The sequence below is a fragment of the Temnothorax nylanderi genome, unplaced genomic scaffold, assembly GCF_030848795.1.
Source record: "Temnothorax nylanderi isolate EJ_2023f unplaced genomic scaffold, tnyl_v1.0 TNYL_tig0459_pilon, whole genome shotgun sequence".
NCBI classification, from domain to species: Eukaryota; Metazoa; Arthropoda; class Insecta; order Hymenoptera; family Formicidae; genus Temnothorax; species Temnothorax nylanderi.
The window spans coordinates 109,285-121,923 of NW_027249521.1; the positions used below are offsets into that span (position 1 = coordinate 109,285).

The 12,639-nt window shown below is 35.0% G+C and overlaps 1 pseudogene; it reads right to left on the reverse strand.

Annotated features, from left to right (window-relative positions):
• Positions 1–2,595: 2,595 nt before the first annotated feature.
• LOC139782987 (uncharacterized) lies at positions 2,596–12,344 on the reverse strand (annotated as a pseudogene).
• Between the last annotated feature and the right edge of the window lie 295 nt (positions 12,345–12,639).

Here is a 12,639-nt window from a genome sequence, read left to right on the forward strand (position 1 = left end):
AAGAGAACAATAATCTTAAGTATCTCAATTTTATTTCAGTATCTTATTTAATTGCACCCCGAGAGTTTAGTTTCTCTTCATCTCAAATTAAGTTGCTCGTAAAAGTAGTGCCTTGACATAGTTCGGGTAAGAGATAGATTCTAAATCAAAATTTATAGTTAAAAAAGGAACTGTAGTTATAATAACAGGAAAATCGTCGTTTTTCACTTTAGAAGATAAAAGCAATCTTGGTCACATTTTTCATAAATTTTTCGAGTGTTAGATAGAACGGTGAGAGAAGGCGAAGAAAATTTACCAGAACTCGCTCCAAGTGCAGTGGGCCGCTGTCAGGACAATCTTGGAGAAAATTAAGCTACCGCTGCAAAGCCACGAGACCCCAACTTCGAAATCATCGAAACCGACGGCCGCCATGTGCGGAAATTCTGTCGCCTGGGCTTTCTTAATCTCGATGTACCATTCCGATTTGCGCGCTGGCAGGAAGCATATCGACGAATTACGTCTGAATATAGGTGGTATATCAAAGGTAGACTTTGCGTTTTCCTCGCATACTGAGAAGAAATAAATATTACAAGTTAAATAAAGCTTTAATTGAATCCATACCCACATTGATCCTAGTTCTTTTCATTTAATAAACATTTCTTATCTTGCTCTTCAAGATCTCATTAAGTCGAATTTAATTTCATAAAAATGTTTACGCGTGAGACTGTTATTTTTTTTACCATTTTCTACTCAAATTCAACCAGAATGTCTATATTGCCGATTTAGTGTTGATAAAGCTGATTACTCATCATTGCTAGAAAATGTAATTGGGTGCGTTATTTAAGAGATGCATTTACGTATTACGAGATACGTTCGTAAAGCGATCTGAAGAGATACATATTAAGTGGGCCAAGTTGCACGTTAGTTTTGATAAATGTTAAAGTTATTTCAGTATTTCTTATCTTTTATTAGAGAATAGCTTGGAAAAGAATTTTTACTTACTTGCTCGCGCTACAGCTCCCCATGATCCATCCAATTTTAAAGGTTGCACTGTATTATTTGTTCGCGTGGGACTCTGTGATTGTGGCGCCGGCCGGGTGCCTACACGGTTTGTTGTTGGACAACATACTATCGGGTCGAAGCCTAAAAATCCGTAGAACTCACTGGGCGTTTTGTTTTTTGTTTAACATAATATCTTGTATATCCCTTCCCACGAAAAACGATTGTATTAAAACCGTATTAAAAGCTTATATGAATTCAATAAGAGTCTTATTAGAATCGAATGTGCAAATCAATTATAATTTAAATATAAGTCATATTTAAATCAAATTAAGTAGGGGAGACCGGGGCTAAGCCGACACTATTTTTTCAAAGGCAATTTTTAATATTTAATTAAAATTTTTAGGCAAATTCAATGGTACATATTTAAAGAGTGTTTCTTCAGGTACAAAATTGATTCAGGAAGTTTTGCTGTACGTCGCTTTGCTTTGCCGCCAGGAAAGGAAAAGTGACGCGAAGACTAATTTTCGAATTGAAAAATGCCGGGGCAAACTCGACACCCCGCCGGGGCAAACTCAACACTTTGTCTGATCGACACAATTTGATCTGGAACTTATTTTTTACTGTCTGAAAATGAAAATACATTGTTTATTGTGTATTTAAAAAGTACAAAAATTCGGAATAAAGTAGCTAGAACAATCATTTGAAATAATGAGAACAAAAATTGTTGAACTTTCAATTATCTTCATCTAAACTCATGTCTGAAAAACAATTAATGCAAGTAAACTCGCGATCGGACGTGCGCATACATTTGTCATGAGCCATACGGCTGCATGACAAGCATCGTTTGTTACTGGGAGCCGACGAAACGGCGTGGTGTTGACTTTGCCCCGGACGTCGTTTTTCACTTTTGTCACTTCAAAAACATGAACATTTTGAAAATATGCAAAAACGATTATCGGATTCATATAGAGCATCAAATTTCCCATCAAAATCACTTACCGGTAGATTCGCAAGAGTAAAGCTCGATGAAAGAGTAGACATTTTCGAGAGATCAGAAAAATTACTTTTCACTATCAAAAACGCTTATGTCGCGTTAAAAATTACACTATAACTCAGAATGTTACCAAATTCCGTTGATAATACTGGCACATAAAGACGCATTTACAGTAGGAAAGGCAAGTTTCTACGATAGATTTAAATTGGCAAAAAGCCTAGTGTCAAGTTTGCCCCGTTGTCGGCTTAGCCCCGGTCTCCCCTACCCCAATCTTATTTAATCTATATATGGATTAAACTGGACCTTGCTTTGTTAAAATATGCAAAATCAGCCGCACAGACCTAAGGAAATGCAGAGTTAATATGGTTTTAATTTGCTAAATGTGGATTAAATATGGTAATAAATTCAAAATTAATTTGATCATATTTAAACCAATTTAAATTTAAATTTAAACCAAATTATATAAAATTCTAATAAGATCCAAATAATATTTATATATGACTGTAACTCAATCTTATATTTGGTCTTAATGCGATATTTTCAGTTAACTGTTAGCTGTACATGTTGAAGTTATATCTAACTGACAGATGACAACTGCAGATTTAAAGGAAAAAAGGATGTGAATATTTTCAGACATTGTATTTCATTCACAAGTTAAGGTTTCTGTTCACTCGCACAGTCATCTTGGATTAATGACATCAAAAACGAGAAAAATAGGTATCATGAAAATTCTTGCGACATTAAAATAAAAATGTTTTTCAATAAGAGAGCGTTTGTAATAGAATAGATTTGTAAGACATATCGAACACTTTTCTTTTGTTTGGATAATTCACGTATGTCAAATTGAATCAGTGCCTAATCAAGGATGAAAATAAGCCGTTTGGCAGTTGCTAAATTGAAATAAGTATTTGCTTTCACATATTGTCAAATTAAATTATAACAAAATAGTAGTCTTCGGTATATTATAACACTACGACAATTATTTTAAATATAAAAACACTGCGTTGAAACGGAATATAACGCTGTGGATCGCAAAATTAATTCAGTTTTTTTTTGTCATTTTTTGCGCCTAGTTCACAATTTTGTCAGGTGTAATGCCGTGTGTACTGTCAACGCGGACTTGGCAATCGAGCTAGCAACCTTTCGGGCAGGGTGACCAATTTTTCCAAGTATTTTTAATTTCATTATATAAGGCATCTCCAGGACTCGTAATATTAATAACTTGTCGGTGACCTAACAGTTTATAATCAGGCGCAATTTTTCCGGCTCTGACGCCGAACTTTATGATCTCTTTCGCGGCATTTAATTGCATTTTCGGCGGTACAACCGAAGTGAAATCACCGATGAACGCAATACCGATACTTATGTCGTCATATATTCCTGAATGGGCACCGTAATTCCATCTTCTGCCAACATATACAAGGCCGTCGCCTCCGACGAGGAAATTGTAGGCGATATCCTCCACACCTTCATCTTCCATGTGATAAGCCTGCACAAATCTCACTTTGTTTGCACACTCTGGTAGCGTGGTACAGAATGCTGTCACAGTGTGACAAATAATTACATATGGTACTGGCAGCTTCATTTTTCTTAGGGGTTCCGAAGGCGGCCGTGCACCCCATTCGTTTCTCTCGACAATGCGAAAATATGTCCCGTTAATACCTGCAAGTCATGAAAATAAAATACATATCGTACAAAAAGTTCAAGATATACCATTCAGACAAATTTATAGTTAGAAACTCCTTAATTTAACACCGAATTTGGCAATCTTAATCAGACGCATATGTCAACTTTAACATTAAAATCTAAAATATTACTCTCATTATATAAGAATGCAAAAAGTTTTAAAATATATGACTCGTGGAAAGTAAAAAAAGACATGCCTTTAAGTAGACGAATAAATGGAATAAATACAAATATATAATGTAGGAGACAGATTTTAAGTTTTCCATTGTGAAAAGATACCATAGGCCCAATTGGGCCAATTTTTAATTTCATTATATAAGGCATCTCCACCATTCGTAACATTCTTAACTTGTCGTGTTCTTAACTTGAGTCCAATCAGTTTATAGTCAGGCGCAATTTTTCCGGCTCTGACACCGAACTTTATGATCTCTTTTGCGGCATTTAATTGCGTTTTCGGCGGTACAACCGAAGTGAAATCACCGATGAACGCAATATCGATACTTATGCCGTTATAGTGTCTTGAATGGCCACCGACATAATTCCAGTTTCTGCCAACATATGCGAGGCCGTCGCCTCCGACGAGGAAATTGTAGGCAATATCGTCAAAAACACCTTCCATCTGATTATTCTGGATAATTCTCAATTGGTTTGCACAGTTTGATTGCGTGGTACAGAATGCTGTCACAGTGTGACAAATAATTACACATGGTGCTGGCAGCTTCATTTTTCTTAGGGGTTCCGAAGGCGGCCGTGCACCCCATTCGTCCCTCTCGACAATGCGAAAATCTGTCCCGTTATTATCTGCAAGTCATGAAAATAAAATACATATCGTACAAAAAGTTCAAGATATACCATTCAGACAAATTTATAGTTAGAAACTCCTTAATTTAACACCAAATTTGGCAATCTTAATCAGACGTATATGTCAACTTTAACATTAAAATCTAAAATATTACTCTCATATATAAGAGTGCAATAAGTTTTAAAATATATGACTCGTGGAAAGTAAAAAAAGACATGCTTTTAAGTAGACGAATAAATGGAATAAATACAAATATATAATGTAAGAGACAGATTTTAAGTTTGCAATCGTGATAAGATACAAATGGCCTCGTGTCGCGCTTGCATAACAAAATATTTTCTAGATGGACAATTACCCTCGGTAGATGAGTTTGGAATTTCCGGTGTGGTTGGTGTGATTGGTGTAGGTGTTGTGGGTGATGTGGGTGGTGTGGTCGGTATAAACGGTGTGGTCGTTGCGGGCGTTGTGGTCGATGCGTCCGAATGACGAGTAAAATGTACAGTTATGGGCACTACAATAGCTAGAAGTATTAAAGTTATAAACGCACGATAAAACCGCACGTTTCCACGTCCAGAGCCATTGCGTCACTAAAATAATTATAAAAAGCTATATTAGAACGATAGTTTTACGAGCTACTTAATATCGTTTGATGAAATTCATTCGCAATTATTATAACGGATAGCACTGTGTACGAAAGGAATATTATAATTACATAAAGCCCCTCGCGTAAAGTATTATAATTCTTGTTTGATGTCACTTGTCTGCTAGTTTATTCACAATCGAGTAAACAATTTGCGGCATCCAATATCTTGCCAATCTATGTCAGATAGCGTGACACATATATACTGTGAGATAAAAATAGCTCTTTTATATTTAGCTTTAATTCTTGTGGCGCGACTAAAGTGTAACAATTTATAGTCTAGACTCTAGAATATCGTCGATATTAAACTATATTCTGGAATAGTATGACAAAGACCATTGGTCAATGTAGTTAATGATATTCGTAACATTGAAATTACTTTTAAAAATTGTTCCAGTCTAAATGGTTCTCTGATAACATTATCATAATTCACGTAAGAGAAGAAATGGCTGTTCTTCCGAAAACCCCCATGCTCTGACAGGTCAACGTTTGTAAATAGGTTTCTTTCAGACATGTACTAAAAGGAAGAAATTATCGAAACTACTTCAAAATAAATAAAGATTGTACATCATTGATTCTTATCGCATTACTATCACAGAACTATCATTACTATATAACTAGAGATGATTAGTCAAATCGACGTCAATGCATCGATGAATGATTGATATCGAATACTGATTGATATTTTTGTCATCTGTATATGTGTAGCCAGATGAAAGATAATAGCTTACAAAAATATTCGCAATTGTTTAATTGACGTAAAAACAACTATGATGAGATCGGAGATGACAAAGATATGAATCAGTATTTGACATCGACTATTTATCAATGAGTCGACATCAAATTGACGTCGATTCGACTAATCATTTCAGGTTACTCAGCCAGATCAAATTCTCTTTGTTTTACATGTAAACATTTCAACACTTTGTGTTGTTTATTACGTACCCACGTATGTTTACATGTACCACGAAATGTTTACGTGTAAAACAAAGAGAATTTGATTCTATAATGTTTTTGAATTTATCAGATAAAAATCAGTGTCCGCAAGTAATCATTACGTTTTCTACTAATATATTTAAAATTTTCAAGATGAATATTGATTCGTTCTTTAATATTTAAATACACAACATATTTATCACACACGTATTCAAACTATAAGTTTGGAAGAGTTGAAAGTATATTTTCTTTTATCAGGGAAGACATTAGAGTAATGTCTTGTTACGATGATATCGATAAAAAATATTTACATTATCTATAGCATATTTATAGCATATTTAGCAATTAGCATATTTACACTATAATGAAATTTAGCGGGTCGCGATTTATTATCTATATATTATCTATATATATAAGTACCGTCTTCTGTCTGTATGACCGCGAACTACTCATTCATTAATGGACCAAATTTTAACCAAAAGTATATGAAATAGGGATAAAATTTTCCGGGGAGTGCTTTAAGGGTATAATTTTTTGTTACCGATTTTTTTGGAAAACGTTTACGAAATTTTTCCAATTTTTCCGGAAATAATTGACCGAATTTCAAAGAATTGTATATGAAGTAGAAGTAGAATTTTCCGGGGATTGCCATAAAGTGTATAATCTTTCGTTACCGATTTTTTGAAAACCGGTTCCGAAATTTTTCCAATTTTTCGGGAAATAATTGACCGAATCTTAAAGAAATATATATATAAAATAGGAGTATAGAAAGAACTGAAGAATATAATAGAATTAGAAAAATTGCTAAATTGCTAGTAAAGGGGTTTCCGATTTCTGTTTAAAAAAATGTACGTGATTGCTCCAATTTCCGCAAACTTTGAGATATCAAGCTGAATTTTTTTTATGGATAATATTTATGGATAATTTTTCGTTACCGATTTTTTGGAAACCGGTTTGGAAATTATTTAAATTTCGAGAAATAATAAGTAGAGGAAAGTCCCCTATTATGAGATAGGCTCCTAATATGCGACAGCGAGGTTTCTGCTAAACTAATAGGCCCTATCTGTTGGTTCCACCATAAACTTATTGCCCTTGGGGTAAAACCTATTTAGTGGAAAATTCATTGTTTGATCGTGCGTGTAGTTGTTGCAGAGAAAGAAATTGTGAAATTGGATGTTGTCAAGTGCCATGGATATGAGTCTTTAAACCTTGTTTATTATATAATTAATAAATATTTGGCAATAAGTTCTGCATGCAGCGATAGAGTAAGGTCGTATTAATAGGAAAATACGGGATATGTTGAGTTGCTCAATTGTAGAGATTAGATTTGGTGATCGCGAAACCGCAAGGCGTGGTGCTCGTAACATGAGATACTCGGGGTACTCCTGGGTTGCTGAAGTATGAAAGTTATTGTATAGTAATAAAAGAAGAGAAAATACTATATTAACGTTAAGGGAAAGTTTATACGAATTTATAAGACTGTGCTGACCTTGATTTGAGGGGAAAGGGTGGAGGGGGAAGTTAGGTACAATATTGAGTATAAGTGGGTTTACGATTGTTGCAAATATGCTTCTCCATTACATTTGTCTTTCAAAAACTTTAAATAAAGTTTTTTAATTGCAATATGATGTATTTTGCACTTTATTAGCGATTTCCCGGGACCTCTCATATTAGGAGCACACTTTTGCGATTTTGCCGAAAGCTCATTTTTCACATTTTTCTAATTTTCAGCAAAATTAATATTTAAATTAAATTTTACATTTCAGCATCTTAAAGCTTATTAAATTCCCTTCAAAATGACCTACTATATTTTTCAATTCTGCCCATAGACTTCCGGCAATCACACAAAATAGATATGGTATCTCATAATCGGGTACTTTCCTCTATTAATTGACCAATCTTTTGAAACCAGTGCCAAAATTTTTTTAATTTTTGGAGGATAAGTTTAATTTTTTATTAATGGATAATTTTTTATTAATAGATCAATTATCTTGAAACCAGTGCCAAATTTTTCTAATTTTTTGTTTATGAAACTGGTACCACAAGATTACTAATTTTACGGGGATAGCTACTATGGGGTTGAAAATTGGAGGTTTTATGGGATTCTATTGGTGCTCCTAATTAATGGGTGACTTTGGGGAGAGGGGAATAGATTTTGAGCTTGCGCTTCGCTAGTTTCTTATATAAAACTGTATCTTATATAAAATTGTTGTTACCCTAAGATCCGGAAACTTATAAGGGATCTGTTCTTGTTAGTTATCCGGCGATTTTATGCTTAAACATATCTATGTGTACTTACGTAAAGAAAGAAGTATATGTATTATAGAAAAACTAAAAGCAACGGGTCTGTTGCGTTGCACGATTAACTATTACCTTTATTTAATTTAGTATATTGCGGAAAAATGCATTCGTTTGGAGCTCCGTTGTCCTTATTCGTCGACAAATCCGAGATATTGTCGGAGGGGCGGATAACGTCAAGTTCAATCGCATCTTGATTCGGAGTAGGATTCGTGTAAACGACATGGTTTACATGAATGGTAACCGGACCATTGTAGTTGACCTCATTACCCAGATGCACATTGCTCGAATCCTTCACGCGAACGTCACTGAAATTCGACGAATCGGGGTTCGGAAGGGCGATGTAACCATTCGTGGTATCGAACGCTTGATGCTGCTGGACGATGGTCGATACCGGCGGATTCATGATCCAGCCGCCGGCGCCGCTTTCCTCGACATCCGTCTCCTCTTCTTCATTGTCGTCGTCTATAACGTCACTGCACTGCGTAGAGGAATCTCCAACGCTATCATTGTCCGGAGCTACGACCGCGATTTCCTTCACCGAACATCCAGCCTCGCCGCGAAACCTGTCGACCGCATGACCCTCGGCAGACTCAACAGTACCATTCACGTTGTCCTGCTCCTTCTGACCCTGATAGTGATTACCGTCGAGCGTTTGATGCTGCTGTTGCACCAATGTCGCTGTTGCACCAATGTCGCTATCCATGCGCTATGCTAAAAATTCACCTTCTTTACATCAGATACGTCTTAAAATGCGATACGCCGCATGCAGCAGAATACGCTCGAGAAACAGCTGTAGGGTCTTTAGATAAATTCGTCAGGTCGCTACGAAATTCTCTCACTTCCAATTAGAATATAAATGTCCGGTTTAATTTTTTGTCTTTTAATCTTCTTTTTTCAAATAACAAAAGGAAGATCAGTTTGTAAACATAATTCTTATTTGATTTTTTTTTACAATTTGTGAAAACTTCGAAGGTAAAATAAGAGACAAGCTCGAGAAACATCAGGGCTGCGTTCAGAAATTCAACCTGGGTAACTCTAAGCTATAATTTACGTCACGTATATTATAGCATTAGAATTACTTAGGTGTGCCTGGGCGTAATTCCTGAATGCACCCTACCCGGGAAAAAAACCTCTTATTTATACATATTAGTTTATATTAGTTTATATTAGTAGATATATGATTATATATGATCATATAAGAAATGGAAAATATAATCTTAAACAATATTATTTGGCTATATATGAGAGTATATAATTATATACGGCCATATATGAGCATATATGATTATATACTCGGGAAAAAATACCTCTTATTTGTTCATATTAGTAAATATATAATTATATATGGTCATATAAAAAATGGAAATATAATCTTTGTGCACTCAACGATTCGGGTTTTGTTTCGCTAAGCGTGGTTGGCTGGTACAGCCTTGTAAGAAGGACTCGGCAGTCAAGGTATTGGTATATAGGAACGACTAATCAAAAAGGCGGTATTGGTGGTATCGAAAATTTAATGTAACTGTTACGATGTCACGGTGAGTTCTGAGGCGAGCGGTATTCACAGTAAGTGTCTAGACGGTAATTGCGAGCGCGCGAGGAGAGGGAGGTTCGACGAATAACGCGATCGTTTCCGAGGAGCGAACGAGAAGATTCGGGTAACAGGTAGCTGTCGCGGTAATACGTCGGGTTTCGACAAGGGGTACTTTCCGATTCACGCATGATGCGCACATTTTCTATAGTAAACGTTACGTATGCTATAGATAAATGCGCGCATATGCGTGAAACGGAAAGTACCCAAGGTCTCGCAGATAAACAAAACACGGCGAGCACTACAGAAATTTAACGCTCGAAACCAACGGATGAGACGCGAGGTTTCTCGCGATTCCTGAACAATCTTGTACAATATTATATGGCTAAACCTCTTTAAGTATAACTTTATATAGTCATATATGGTTTTACATACTAGTATATTATCATATGTGATCATGTAAAAGTATGTTTATAAGGTTAAAGATAATCATATATGTATATGAATATATACTCTATAATGGATCCATATAAATTTGTATAACTGTTATAAATATTCTTCTAGTATATTATTTTACTTGACAATATCAAATTAATATGAAATATATTATTTCTAGTTTCAGTTTACACAATTGCGTTTTAAGTCCGACAAAGTCCATATTGGCACGCAGTGCCAATTTAAAAAACTGAAACATGCATGTATTTAATAATAATAATTGATTGTGAAATATTATTAAGCATCAAGATCCGCTTCGACCGAAAACGGCAATTCTCATTGCTTATGTTATTTTAACTTTTCTTTTTTTTCTAATTTTGCATATGATACTTAATTGTTTTAATTGACATATTAATTTTTATTAAATATTTTCGTAAACAGTGAAATTACCAGTAATAATTCGTGAAAAAAACTGTTATATAATATATATTATAGTTCTTATAAACAAATATATTAATCCTATTATTTTGCAAACATACCTTATAATTTAAACCGAAAATAATATAATCGTATATGAAATGATATAGTCATATAAAATTATATATGATCAGATCAGAATATTGCATCTCAAAGTATCCGATCCGGCATCAAAAAGACACGACACTGTCTCGGCGCGCTATTCTCGCGCGACGCTGTCTCGAAGTGACACAATTTTTGTATCAGTTATATCGTGAAGTCCACTCTTATAATAAAGTGGCACGCTTAAAAAATAACATTTGAAAATATATAACAATTTTCTAAAACTTATTTAAATATATATGTCCTTATATATAATCTTATATAATCATATATGACCATATAAACTCTTATCAGGTCAAAATTCATATATGATAAGATAGCTTCTTATATGAGCATATAACACACTATAAGAGATATTAAATATATGATGTCCTTATATAATCTTATATAATCATATATGACCACATAAGAGTTTATGCGGCCAAAATTCATATATGAGCATATAAGACCGCTTCTTATATGAACATATAAGACATTATAAGGATTTTTTTTTTCCCGGGTAATATTTTAAATTGACGCAACTGGTCGGCAACAATCCGCTAAATTAAAAGATTAACTGACTTATATTTAGGATTACCTTGCACAAATTACCATCTGGCGGCGATCACTTTGCCAACACTAAATTTACACTCAATCTATAATCACATGGAGCCATTATCGTGAAAAGCGCTTCGCGGAAAGAAAAGCTTCATTTGATCTGGCCAACAAAATATAATTCGAACAAGAACGGACTCGGTTCAAGTCACTATCGGCTATTTTCATTGATCCTACGACACTGTCAGACAGATACTGGCTTCAGCGATAACGCCATATAGCTGCTGAAAGACGCGCCTTGAATGTGGAATCGTAGAAGGCGCTCGTTCTTGCTCGCAGAAGCAAAACGAGGAAAAGAACAGAAAAGCGGAGACTAAAAACTGGTATCACATGCACGATATTCCTTTTCGCACAATAGGTATTATCCTATTTAATTTGAATAATAACGCCTCGGCTTCCTTATATGTGCTGGTACGTGGATGGCACCGCAGTCACCATGTCGCCAAATCTATCAGCGAATCAAGCTGCATATTAAAGCAAATGTAAATGGAAGTGCGATCCGAAAATATGTTGTATACATATATTTTTTTTTTATTTTTTTTTTAAGTGCGTGACGCTCGTTTTTATCGAAAAGAACAGATTTTGCGGTCGCAAGTTGCTTGTCAAACAGTCACTGACAATCCAATTACCGATGCAATTAAAGCACACGAAATGACAGCATTATCTCCGTTCAAACCGGCACAGAACAGACTGCTGTAGCGTTATCTTGTTGAACGTGAACGGAAATCTATGAGCCCACTCTTTGCCTCTTTCCTTCAATCAATTATCAATGACATAGCTGTGGCACGCATGTATGTGCGATATTTGCGATAACGTCGCTTTAGACGATTTTTAAGGCCCCCGCACAATGAAAAATATAAGGAACAAGGAACAGATATTAGCGATTAGAAATAAGAAATTAAAGGAATAAAGCTGGTGTAGCATTAATGCACGGCTTCCGATAGGTTAAAAATCTATTGCCTGTGTTATTCCCTGTTTCTGTTGCCTGTATTTTTCATCGTGCATTCAACTTTATTCTTGATTCTTTAGTCCTAATCGCTAATATCTGTTACTTATATTTTTTATTGTGCGGAGACCTTTAGTCTTTTAGTGGAATCGAATAGACTTGTATCTTCATTTCTATGGCCGGAGATTTCTAACACCAATAGCATACACGAAACATC